The sequence below is a fragment of the Sinocyclocheilus rhinocerous genome, unplaced genomic scaffold (assembly GCF_001515625.1).
Source record: "Sinocyclocheilus rhinocerous isolate Xijiao unplaced genomic scaffold, SAMN03320098_v1.1 scaffold806, whole genome shotgun sequence".
Classification (NCBI taxonomy): Eukaryota; Metazoa; Chordata; class Actinopteri; order Cypriniformes; family Cyprinidae; genus Sinocyclocheilus; species Sinocyclocheilus rhinocerous.
Genome location: NW_015648045.1, coordinates 461,619 through 470,580, shown reverse-complemented (window position 1 = coordinate 470,580; position 8,962 = coordinate 461,619). Strand labels below are relative to the sequence as shown.

Genomic DNA, 8,962 nt, shown 5'->3' with positions numbered 1-8,962 from the left:
GGTTTGCCATCACTGTTACCCTCAGACCGCCCGTGCTACTGCCCGAAGTAGTCCACGCCTGGCTGCCGCCAGGACGAACACTAGATCAAGGCAGAGGCAACGGAGCTCCGCCCCTTTTGAGGTAACGGAGCTTGGCCCGCAACTCCGAGATGGTCATCTTCCCGCAATGAGAACATGACTCATCCACGAACGCCACCTCAGCGTGCTTAATGCCCAGACACGTGAGGCAGCGATCGTGACCATCACCCGACGCCAGGTAACGACCGCATCCAGAAACGCACGGGTGATATGTTGTCTGTAGCAAGACACAATGTCTTCTTTACAAAGACGTACCGTAGAGTTTGCCAGACACAACGTCATCTTTACAAAGACGTAACATCGAGTTTGCCAGATGCAACGTCGTCTTTAAAAAGACGCACCCGTGAATGCTCTTTCAGGGGAAAAGCTCTTTTAGCGTGCTGAAGCGCACAGGGTAGATGGCCGCCTGCAACACAAACAGGGGGTAGTGCAGCCTGATGTGTGCAAACCACTCGACATGGGAAACCACCACCGCTAAAGCACCGTACCGCCAACACCAAGAGCTCCAAAGAGCGCGCTGAACTCGTTCAGTCTTCTTCTCTCAGTAGAGTAGTCAGGAGCAAAACGATGTGATCGCTCGGCTCCGAAGCGAAAAGCTGAGTATGCATTGCACCTGCTGCCTAGTTATACTCACGCTGCGATCAGCAGCAGCTGGATGCAATCATCGCATGCCAATGTGCATTGGCTAGTTTAGTTTACACTCATGGTGGATTGGTCTCTCTAAGCGAGATCCCTAAGTCGGTCATTACCAACGAGACGTCGAGAGTGACCGCTTGAAGGGAACTTTTTTTTTATTGAAGATCCAGACACGTCAGTAAGAACTTGGTCCTTTGTTTTCACTTAATTTTACAAACAAGGCACAAATCGACATGGGATTTTCAAAAAGACTGACGCTAAAAGACGATGCTGTGCCGACTATATTGGATCTGACAGTAACTTCGCAACACAAGTGTGAGTATCTGTTTTCATTACATGGTCACTATTACTTTGTCTCTTCTTACAGATCGTTTGATATTTATTGCGTTTTGACCTAAATCACTGCAGCGTCCATCTATGAGGAATGTACGCTGTCAAACATACGTAACTATTAGCCAATCATAGCAGTGGGCGTTTACTTGCGAGTCTACAATCCGCCACGCCTATTCAAACAGAGCGTTCTGATGAGGGGGGTTAAAAACAGGACAGAAAACAGCTTATTACTTCTAAATTATAATGTTTTTTATGTAAAAATCTTGATAACATTATAAGTTAACCTCAGAGAACAGTACAAAATAAAAAACAAAGGCAGTTTAAAGTGGTCCCCTTTAAAGTGGTCAAAATATAAAGATATACAGTTGAAGTCAAAAGTTTATATACACCTTGCAGAATCTGCAAAATGTTCATTTCTGTTCTTCAGAAAGATCCTTCAGGTCCCACAAATTATTTGGTTTTCCAGCATTTTTGCGTATTTGAACCCTTTCCAACAATGACTGTGATTTTGAGAATGCATTAAGCATGCCTAAAACGATGCATTAAGATCTGGTAGGCAGTTTAACTGTTCAGGACAAACAAGGGACTCATGAATAACTATTATTTAAAAAACACAGCTGTGGATCATTCAGGTAACAACACAGCATTAAGAATCAATATGTAAATGTTTGAATGGGGTCATTTTTATAAATTCAACTATTATTTTCTCTTGTGGGCGATATGTAAACTTCTTTTAAAAAAAGATAAAAATCTTTTATGTGAAATATCTTATTCAGTTCAGTACTAAATAAACAATAACATGCATTTTGTATGATCTGTCTTATTTTGGTAAAATACATTTAAACATTTTGCAGATTCTGCAAGGTGTATGTAAACTTTTGACTTCAACTGTATATATACAGTATATCTTCTGTGGAGGGCTCAGGGCCATAAAATGTTCGTCCAATCATTGCATTCAGTTTGTATACAATTATACGATGTGCTACCTGCTTGTATTTGCATATCTCCGCCCAGCCAAGGGCGAGTGTCTGTGGAGTGGCTACTGTAGCAGGCTGAGCCAGAAGGTGTTTAGCCCATAAATATGTATGTATAGGTTAGCCGGTGTGGAAAAAGAAATTCAGATTCCGCTACAGAAATTCAAGCCCAAATTTCAAAACTTGCCAAAATATACAGAGACAGAAAAGGGTAAACATTGGCAGTGTATTTACAAGCTAGAGGAGTTTGATAGAATGTTTGGGTTTCATTCGATACAACAAATTTCTAAGCTAATTTAGGTAAGCTAAATTTCAAGTTAAAAGTATTCCTAATATGTTGGACCTTTTATTGAAAATAGCCTATTTTTCATTTAAAATTGTTTTCTTTTTTATAGACCCATAAGCGCTGTTTGTGATGTTTGAGTTGAGGGAAGCGTGGCACGTGAAAGTGGCGTTGTTTGCAAAGGTTGTTTGAAAGTTGTTTTACTAAGTTGTACATTTCCAAACAACTTTAATTTGTAGATAAACATAGGAAATTAATATCAAAGCTTCAGAGTTAAGAACAAATGTTACAGCAAAAAATTGTTGCATACATCTCTGATTTCCCCTACTTCAAATCAAATGTGCACACTGAAATTTTGCTCATCAAAATACATGATAATTTTCAGGGGCTCTTTCTAAGGTATTGAAAAGTATAAAGTTATCATAAACCTCAAAAGATACCTTTTTAAATTTGCAGCGATAATTAGATTTAACTCAGTATTTTGACCCAGGGCTGGGCATCCGAGTTGTCATTCAGTCCAGATACAGGCTTAGCATCCAATATCTCTGAAGAGGAAGGGGGTTGGAAAGTGATTGCATGGCAGTTTACACCAAAGATGCCTGAACATGAACTTTATTTCTTTTGATTGGGCAGCTTTTCTCTTCACAACAGTCTGGAGCTTCACTGCATTGCCTATTTCAATGTGGAACAAATTTAATGCTCTATTTGTGTCATCTCCCTAGGGGCCATTGAATAGACAGCAGGCTGCATATCACCCTCAATTATGGTCACAACCAAAGATCAGAAACAAATTTGTAAAGTTTTTCAAAAGTCTAACATGAAAAAAAAACTTGCATTTTTATGGTAATAAAGATAGTGAGAGTGTTTTTATGAAAGAGGTTAAGCTCAAAGGAATAAACTACAGTCACTTGGTTTTGGAGCAATTACAATGAACTAGAAACAAAACACAATATTTGTGGGGGGTTTTATATAAAAGTACAAGAATGGAGAATATTTATACAATGACTGTCTGAACGGAGCATTTCAGTCATAATGACTGAAGCATAATCCCTCCACAACTGTCCTAATATTGCCATGGATTTGCTCTGGGTCACTTAATCCATGGAGGAGAATGCTAAAGCTCATTGTAATTATGGGCTGGCTGGAGCATAGAATTTAAAGTGTAGTAGGGTACATTGGGGCGACAACATAACATAATGGACAGTCTTAATTCATCCCTGTGTGCTATAGAATGTAAAGATGTAAATACCCTATCAATTTCAATTAGGGAAGTGGTCCTTGTTGCCATGAAGTTGGTACCTATTATACTCTATACCTTTGGTTTGAAACACTGCTTTGTTTTGTGATGTTGGGCAGGGGGTGATTAGGAGATTTGTTACTCATTGTAGGAGTAAATATCTATCATCATAACCGGGACACCCTCAGGGTAAAGAACATGGATGACACAGATGAGCACCATCCAATTGTTTTTGCTGAATCGCCAGAGTGTTTCATTGGACGGATTCTGATATCTCGCAGGAGGGGAAACCCCTGTGCCCCTGCGCCCATGGTCTCCTGACCTGCTTTTAGCATTTCACAACACTGTCCGAAGATCAAAACGAACCCCAAAATCACTTCAGTCCAATTGCGTTTTTGCCATCATTCTGTTTCGTGAGAAAGTCACGTGTTGTGACGTTGTGTTCACATGACTTCATCTTCTAGCCAATTGGATGCCACCTTTCAATCTGAGTTAACCGAGAAGATAGGGTAAAATAATTTTCCCTTTGCCTGTCGCCCTGTTTTTATTAATCTTTTCGCAAACGTCGAAAGTGGTGGCCATCTGTTTCCAGTAGCACCCAAGGTAAAGCTTCTTTTTCAAGCTTCTATTTTTATTGTTTTCTGATAATGTTTCAGAAGGATGTTTTGTTCTGAATATCCATTATTATATGCATTTAAAATTTGAAAGGAAATGGAAATGGATAATATGTGACATTTTTTTCTTATTATGTATTTGTATTACTTTTGATTGAAAACAGAAATATGCATGTTGACATTATACAAAATTTTGGCTGATCATACTATAAATAGCATTACAAAATGTAAGTCTAGACGTTGATCTACAATACCTTTAACGTATCTGCTTTGAAACTAGTTTTGTTTGCTAGGCCGACCGCAGGTCAAACATATCATTAATTCATGAATCGCTACAACTATTGTTTAAACATTGCTGGACATTGTTTGGAAATGGTTGGATTTGATTCTCACAGACATTCCTAAATGAGTCACTACACCTAATTAAACAAATACAAAAGAACAATGCGTGTTTGTAGAAAGTGTGGCTATCTCTTGGGAAAACTGGTCAATTAGATGTCCTTTATTTCTTCCTCACTGCTGTCTTCACAACAATGTGTACATTTAACTAAGCTTATGTAAGATAATTTAATTATTGGGCAATTACCACGAGACTTGTCTATGGATACTGCACCGTCTTTGTATGTGACAGATAGTTGAGGTGGCACTGCGCCACGGAATTGACTTTGATCAGAACTGAAAATATCTGTACAGTCATTATCCTGATTATCATCATCATAAAATAGCGATATCAGTTCATGCTCTTGGATTTACTAGGGTGATTCAGGATATGTGGTTCTTTAGGGGATTTAAATTTTAAAGCCATTTTGGCAATCCATGAATATGCAACATTTACATAAAAAAGAAGTCAATGACATCTAGTTAATTTGCAGCACAGGGTATATCAATTTGCCATGTCTTTGCATGAAAATGACATGTTTAACTTGTCTTTAACCAGATAATGGTTTATGTCTTATACCAGAACCTCCTCTGCAATATTTGTTTGACAATGGCTAGACAAAAGAGGTAGACCACTGCAAAATTCTGAATAATTTTCATTATTTTACACTGTTAGAAACTATCAAACTGAGACAGTGGCATGGTGGAATTAGAACGGTCATCATTGAAGATACATGTTAGCTAAGTTTTGTAATTCTTGGCTGAATCACAAGTTTGAGAAAAGTATTTTGTTTTCCTGTGATTCTTTTCGAAATTCAAACTAATGAGTAGGTTTATTAACTTTAAACTACCTTCCTAAATGCTGTCAGTTTGCATTCAATCACAATAAGCTCTTGTTTATTCCTATGAAGTTCAGCATACAAAAATAACATGTTACCACAATACGATACGATATGATATGATATTATAGGACAATAATAAAAATAATGAGACAATATATAAAAAAATAATTCCCCTTCATACAGTATGTGTTGCAAGTCAGCAAGTTACTAAAAACAAATACAAATGGACATGTATATAATACAAATAAAGTGGTCTCTCTTTAATGGGTTCATTGTTAATATCTTCTTTCTGTATGTAATGCAGTTCATGCCTCAGTAGGTTTAAATAACAGACGTCACTCTTTATTGGAACTAAAACCTCAGTCGCAGTGCAGAGAGGGAAGACCCTCTTCTAACAATTCATTTTTCTACATTGAGCGCCGTGCAGAGATGCGCAATGGAAACGGGGGGAGCTTTTTCTGAGCATTGCTCAGCCATGCACAAAGCGTGCTTAATTTGATAGCCGCTACAGAGGAAGAGGCCAGAAGCTCTTTAGTAGAAAGCTTGACCCAATTTCCCAATCAGATGTCATGAGCAATGCTGCTCTTACAATGCTGCGCACAGGCCAAAATCACTGTCAGTGCTTCTGAAATTAGTGGGGGTGCTCTAATAGTTAAACTGTGGACATACTGTAATGTGTAGGCCACAGCACCTCAGGTAATGTGTATTGTACCACCGGTATACTGATAGTACAACAGTAGCTAGAGTAGACTACATGGTTGAATTAATTATTGAATAAATTATTACTGTGTATTCAGTGATACAATGCCATTACTAAATCAATTGTGCAATAGTATTTAACAAAAAAAAAAATCATATAAGGCATGATCTTGCTGGGTGAACATAACAAAGGATGTAGAACCATGTAAAAATTACAAAAGAATGGATAAATCACCCCTGATCTTTCCAATTAACCTTTTGGGTTCTGTGTAAATGTGCAAGGAATAAAAAAAAGTATATGGCAAAGAATATACAGAAAAAAATACTTTATAGAGAAAGGTAGTTCTAAGGATAGTTTCCTGACTTAATGTAAATGTAATAAATAAATAAATAAATAAAGATGTTCACTTCTCAATTCATTTGTAATATCAAAATGTACTAAATGCATTTTACACTGCCTTTATTAACAAAAAATATATAAAATTTATAACTTTAATGATCATTTAAATCTAAAATATATATAATTTTTTATAAATTTGCATCACAAGTTATGCAAAATAGCAGCTGTCTGCAATCACTGATGTAGATTCAGCTTTTGCGTTTCACTAATCTTTGTCTTTATGAAACTTATCCTAGACCAGCAGTTACAGACAACTTTATCCTAGAGTAGCAATCAGAAGAAATGACATTTTCCACCATGAATTAATTCTCTATGCACAAGCTATGATCACAAATCAAATGGTTATAAACATGAAAACAGACTATTCCTGATTCAAGCAGCAAATTAGGAGACTGATTTGAAAAATCATTGCTTTGGTGCAGGGATTTTGTGTGCATTGGCTGTGATTCAGTCAGTGAGATCTGCTTATAACTAACTTACTAAAAGAAAACAAGAAACCTGGATTCAGCATTGTTTAAACATCTGTTTATTAATGCATGAACTTTTGTATCAGTGTGGGTTTGTGTGTTCATGTGTAGAAGCGATGAAAAGATGAGTTTGAAAAAGAATGCGTTTGCTAATTTGAAGCAAACATGCCTCAAACGGTGCCATATGTGGCCATTTTGTTTTCTACACAACCTCATCACATCAGACAGAAGTGAAACTCTAATTAGACATAACAATGCAAAAACAAAGCTCCTGTCCACACTCTCTTTAGTGTGTCCTTTCCTCTGAGGCATTATGGATGCAAAAGTATTTCAGAATCAGACCTGATTCATCTATGATCCCCTTGGCGCAAAATAATGCCATCTGTTTCAGCCTGATTGGCCCTTATGAAAGGGTGTAGTGTATAATCCTCCCTCATGATTAATGGCTCATTCTCTTCTTCAAAAATGTATCTTCTGTTCAACATGCTCTTGAGCTTTTAAGATTTGAATTCATCACAAATTTCTTGAGCTTTTGAGAATTGAATACATCAGGACGTGAACTGTTTCTACTATGACATATCTTTCAACCTCTTCTTTTATATAACCCAGGAGGTTTATTTATTTGCCATCAGCTTCTGGTCTTCTAGGCCTGGCACTGATCGTAGTGGATTTCTGTAGATTATTTTTGCTGTTAAGACTAGACACCAACCCCTGGATGTTGTTAATCTGGATTAAAGTCTTTATGTAATCTGGCATCCTGTGGGAGATTGGAGGACATCTGGCTGTGGATCTCATCCATCTCTCTCTGTGCCCTGCTACCTCTGCCTGCTGGTCTGAGATGGGCAGAGCAACATTCTAAAAAATTTTGGACATGCAATTTATTGTACATTCAACAAATTGTTCACACAAGTTCAGAAAACTTTTAACAGTCTATTCTCTCATAAAAGTTATCTCTTATTTCTAATAAGACAGCATTTTATTCTATATACATATTAATTGTTTATTTAAGCCTGTCACCTGAGCTGTGAAATGATGCAGCCACAAGATAATTATGTCCTGACATGCTGATAAACTCTGACTGGCTGATGACATTACTGTAATGCACACGATCCCTTAATTAGCGACTATACTATATCCTATATTTTATGCTTTTAAGAGCCTTGCAAGATACATTACTGGCACAGCATCTACTATAATCGAATTAAATACATTTACTTTGTAAATCGTATTTATTTCAACTGATTTAGCTGTCATGATGTGGGTTGGGATGAAGCACACGGTGCCAGGGTAATCCAGAAGTGAGTCTTTAATTATCAAACCAAGAGTTAAACAGAAGAACATAGGAGTAAAACACCACAACGTAACTTCAAAGCAAGACAAAGGAACTGAGGAAAACACAGGGTATATAAACACATGGAACGTGATTAGGCAAAACTGAAACAGGCAAAACTGGAGAACAGGAACTGAAAATAGGGGCAAACAGGAACTAAACAGAGACAAACACGTGACAGATATCGCCCCCCTCCAGGGCAGCGGGCAGTTCAGGTTGCCATGGCAGAGCTGGTAGCTCAGTAGGCCATGGCGGAGCAGACAGTTCAGGTTGCCATGGCGGAGCTGGTAGCTCAGGAGGCCATGGCGGAGCGGACAGTTCAGGTTGCCATGGCGAAGCTGGTAGCTCAGGAGGCCATGGCGGAGCAAACAGTTCAGGTTGCCGTGGCAGAGCTGGTAAAAAAAAAATTCTTGGGGAAAACTAGGAATCTTGGGGGGCGCTCTGGAGGAGCGGGCACTTGAGGGCGCTCTGGACGGGATTCAGGGACTGGAGCCCTCCTTGGGCTAAACACGGGGACAGGAGCCCTCACTGGGCTAAACTCGGGAACAGGAGCCCTCCGTGGGCTATACACAGGAACTGGAGCCCTCCGTGGGCTATACTCGGGAACTGGAGCCTTCCGTGGGCTATACTCGGGAACAGGAGCCCTCCGTGGGCTATACTCGGGAACAGGAGCCCTCCGTGGGCTATACTC

At 38.7% G+C, this 8,962-nt stretch overlaps 1 protein-coding gene across 1 annotated transcript in view; it reads left to right on the top strand.

Annotated features, from left to right (window-relative positions):
* The first annotated feature begins 3,873 nt into the window (after positions 1-3,873).
* The window catches only part of LOC107709582 (poly(rC)-binding protein 3-like), a 21,782-nt gene continuing 16,693 nt past the window's right edge, over positions 3,874-8,962 (top strand). The window contains exon 1 of the mRNA XM_016514091.1: positions 3,874-4,144. The gene's annotated coding sequence lies outside the window, so the exon portion shown is untranslated. The remainder of the gene's footprint in view (positions 4,145-8,962) is intronic.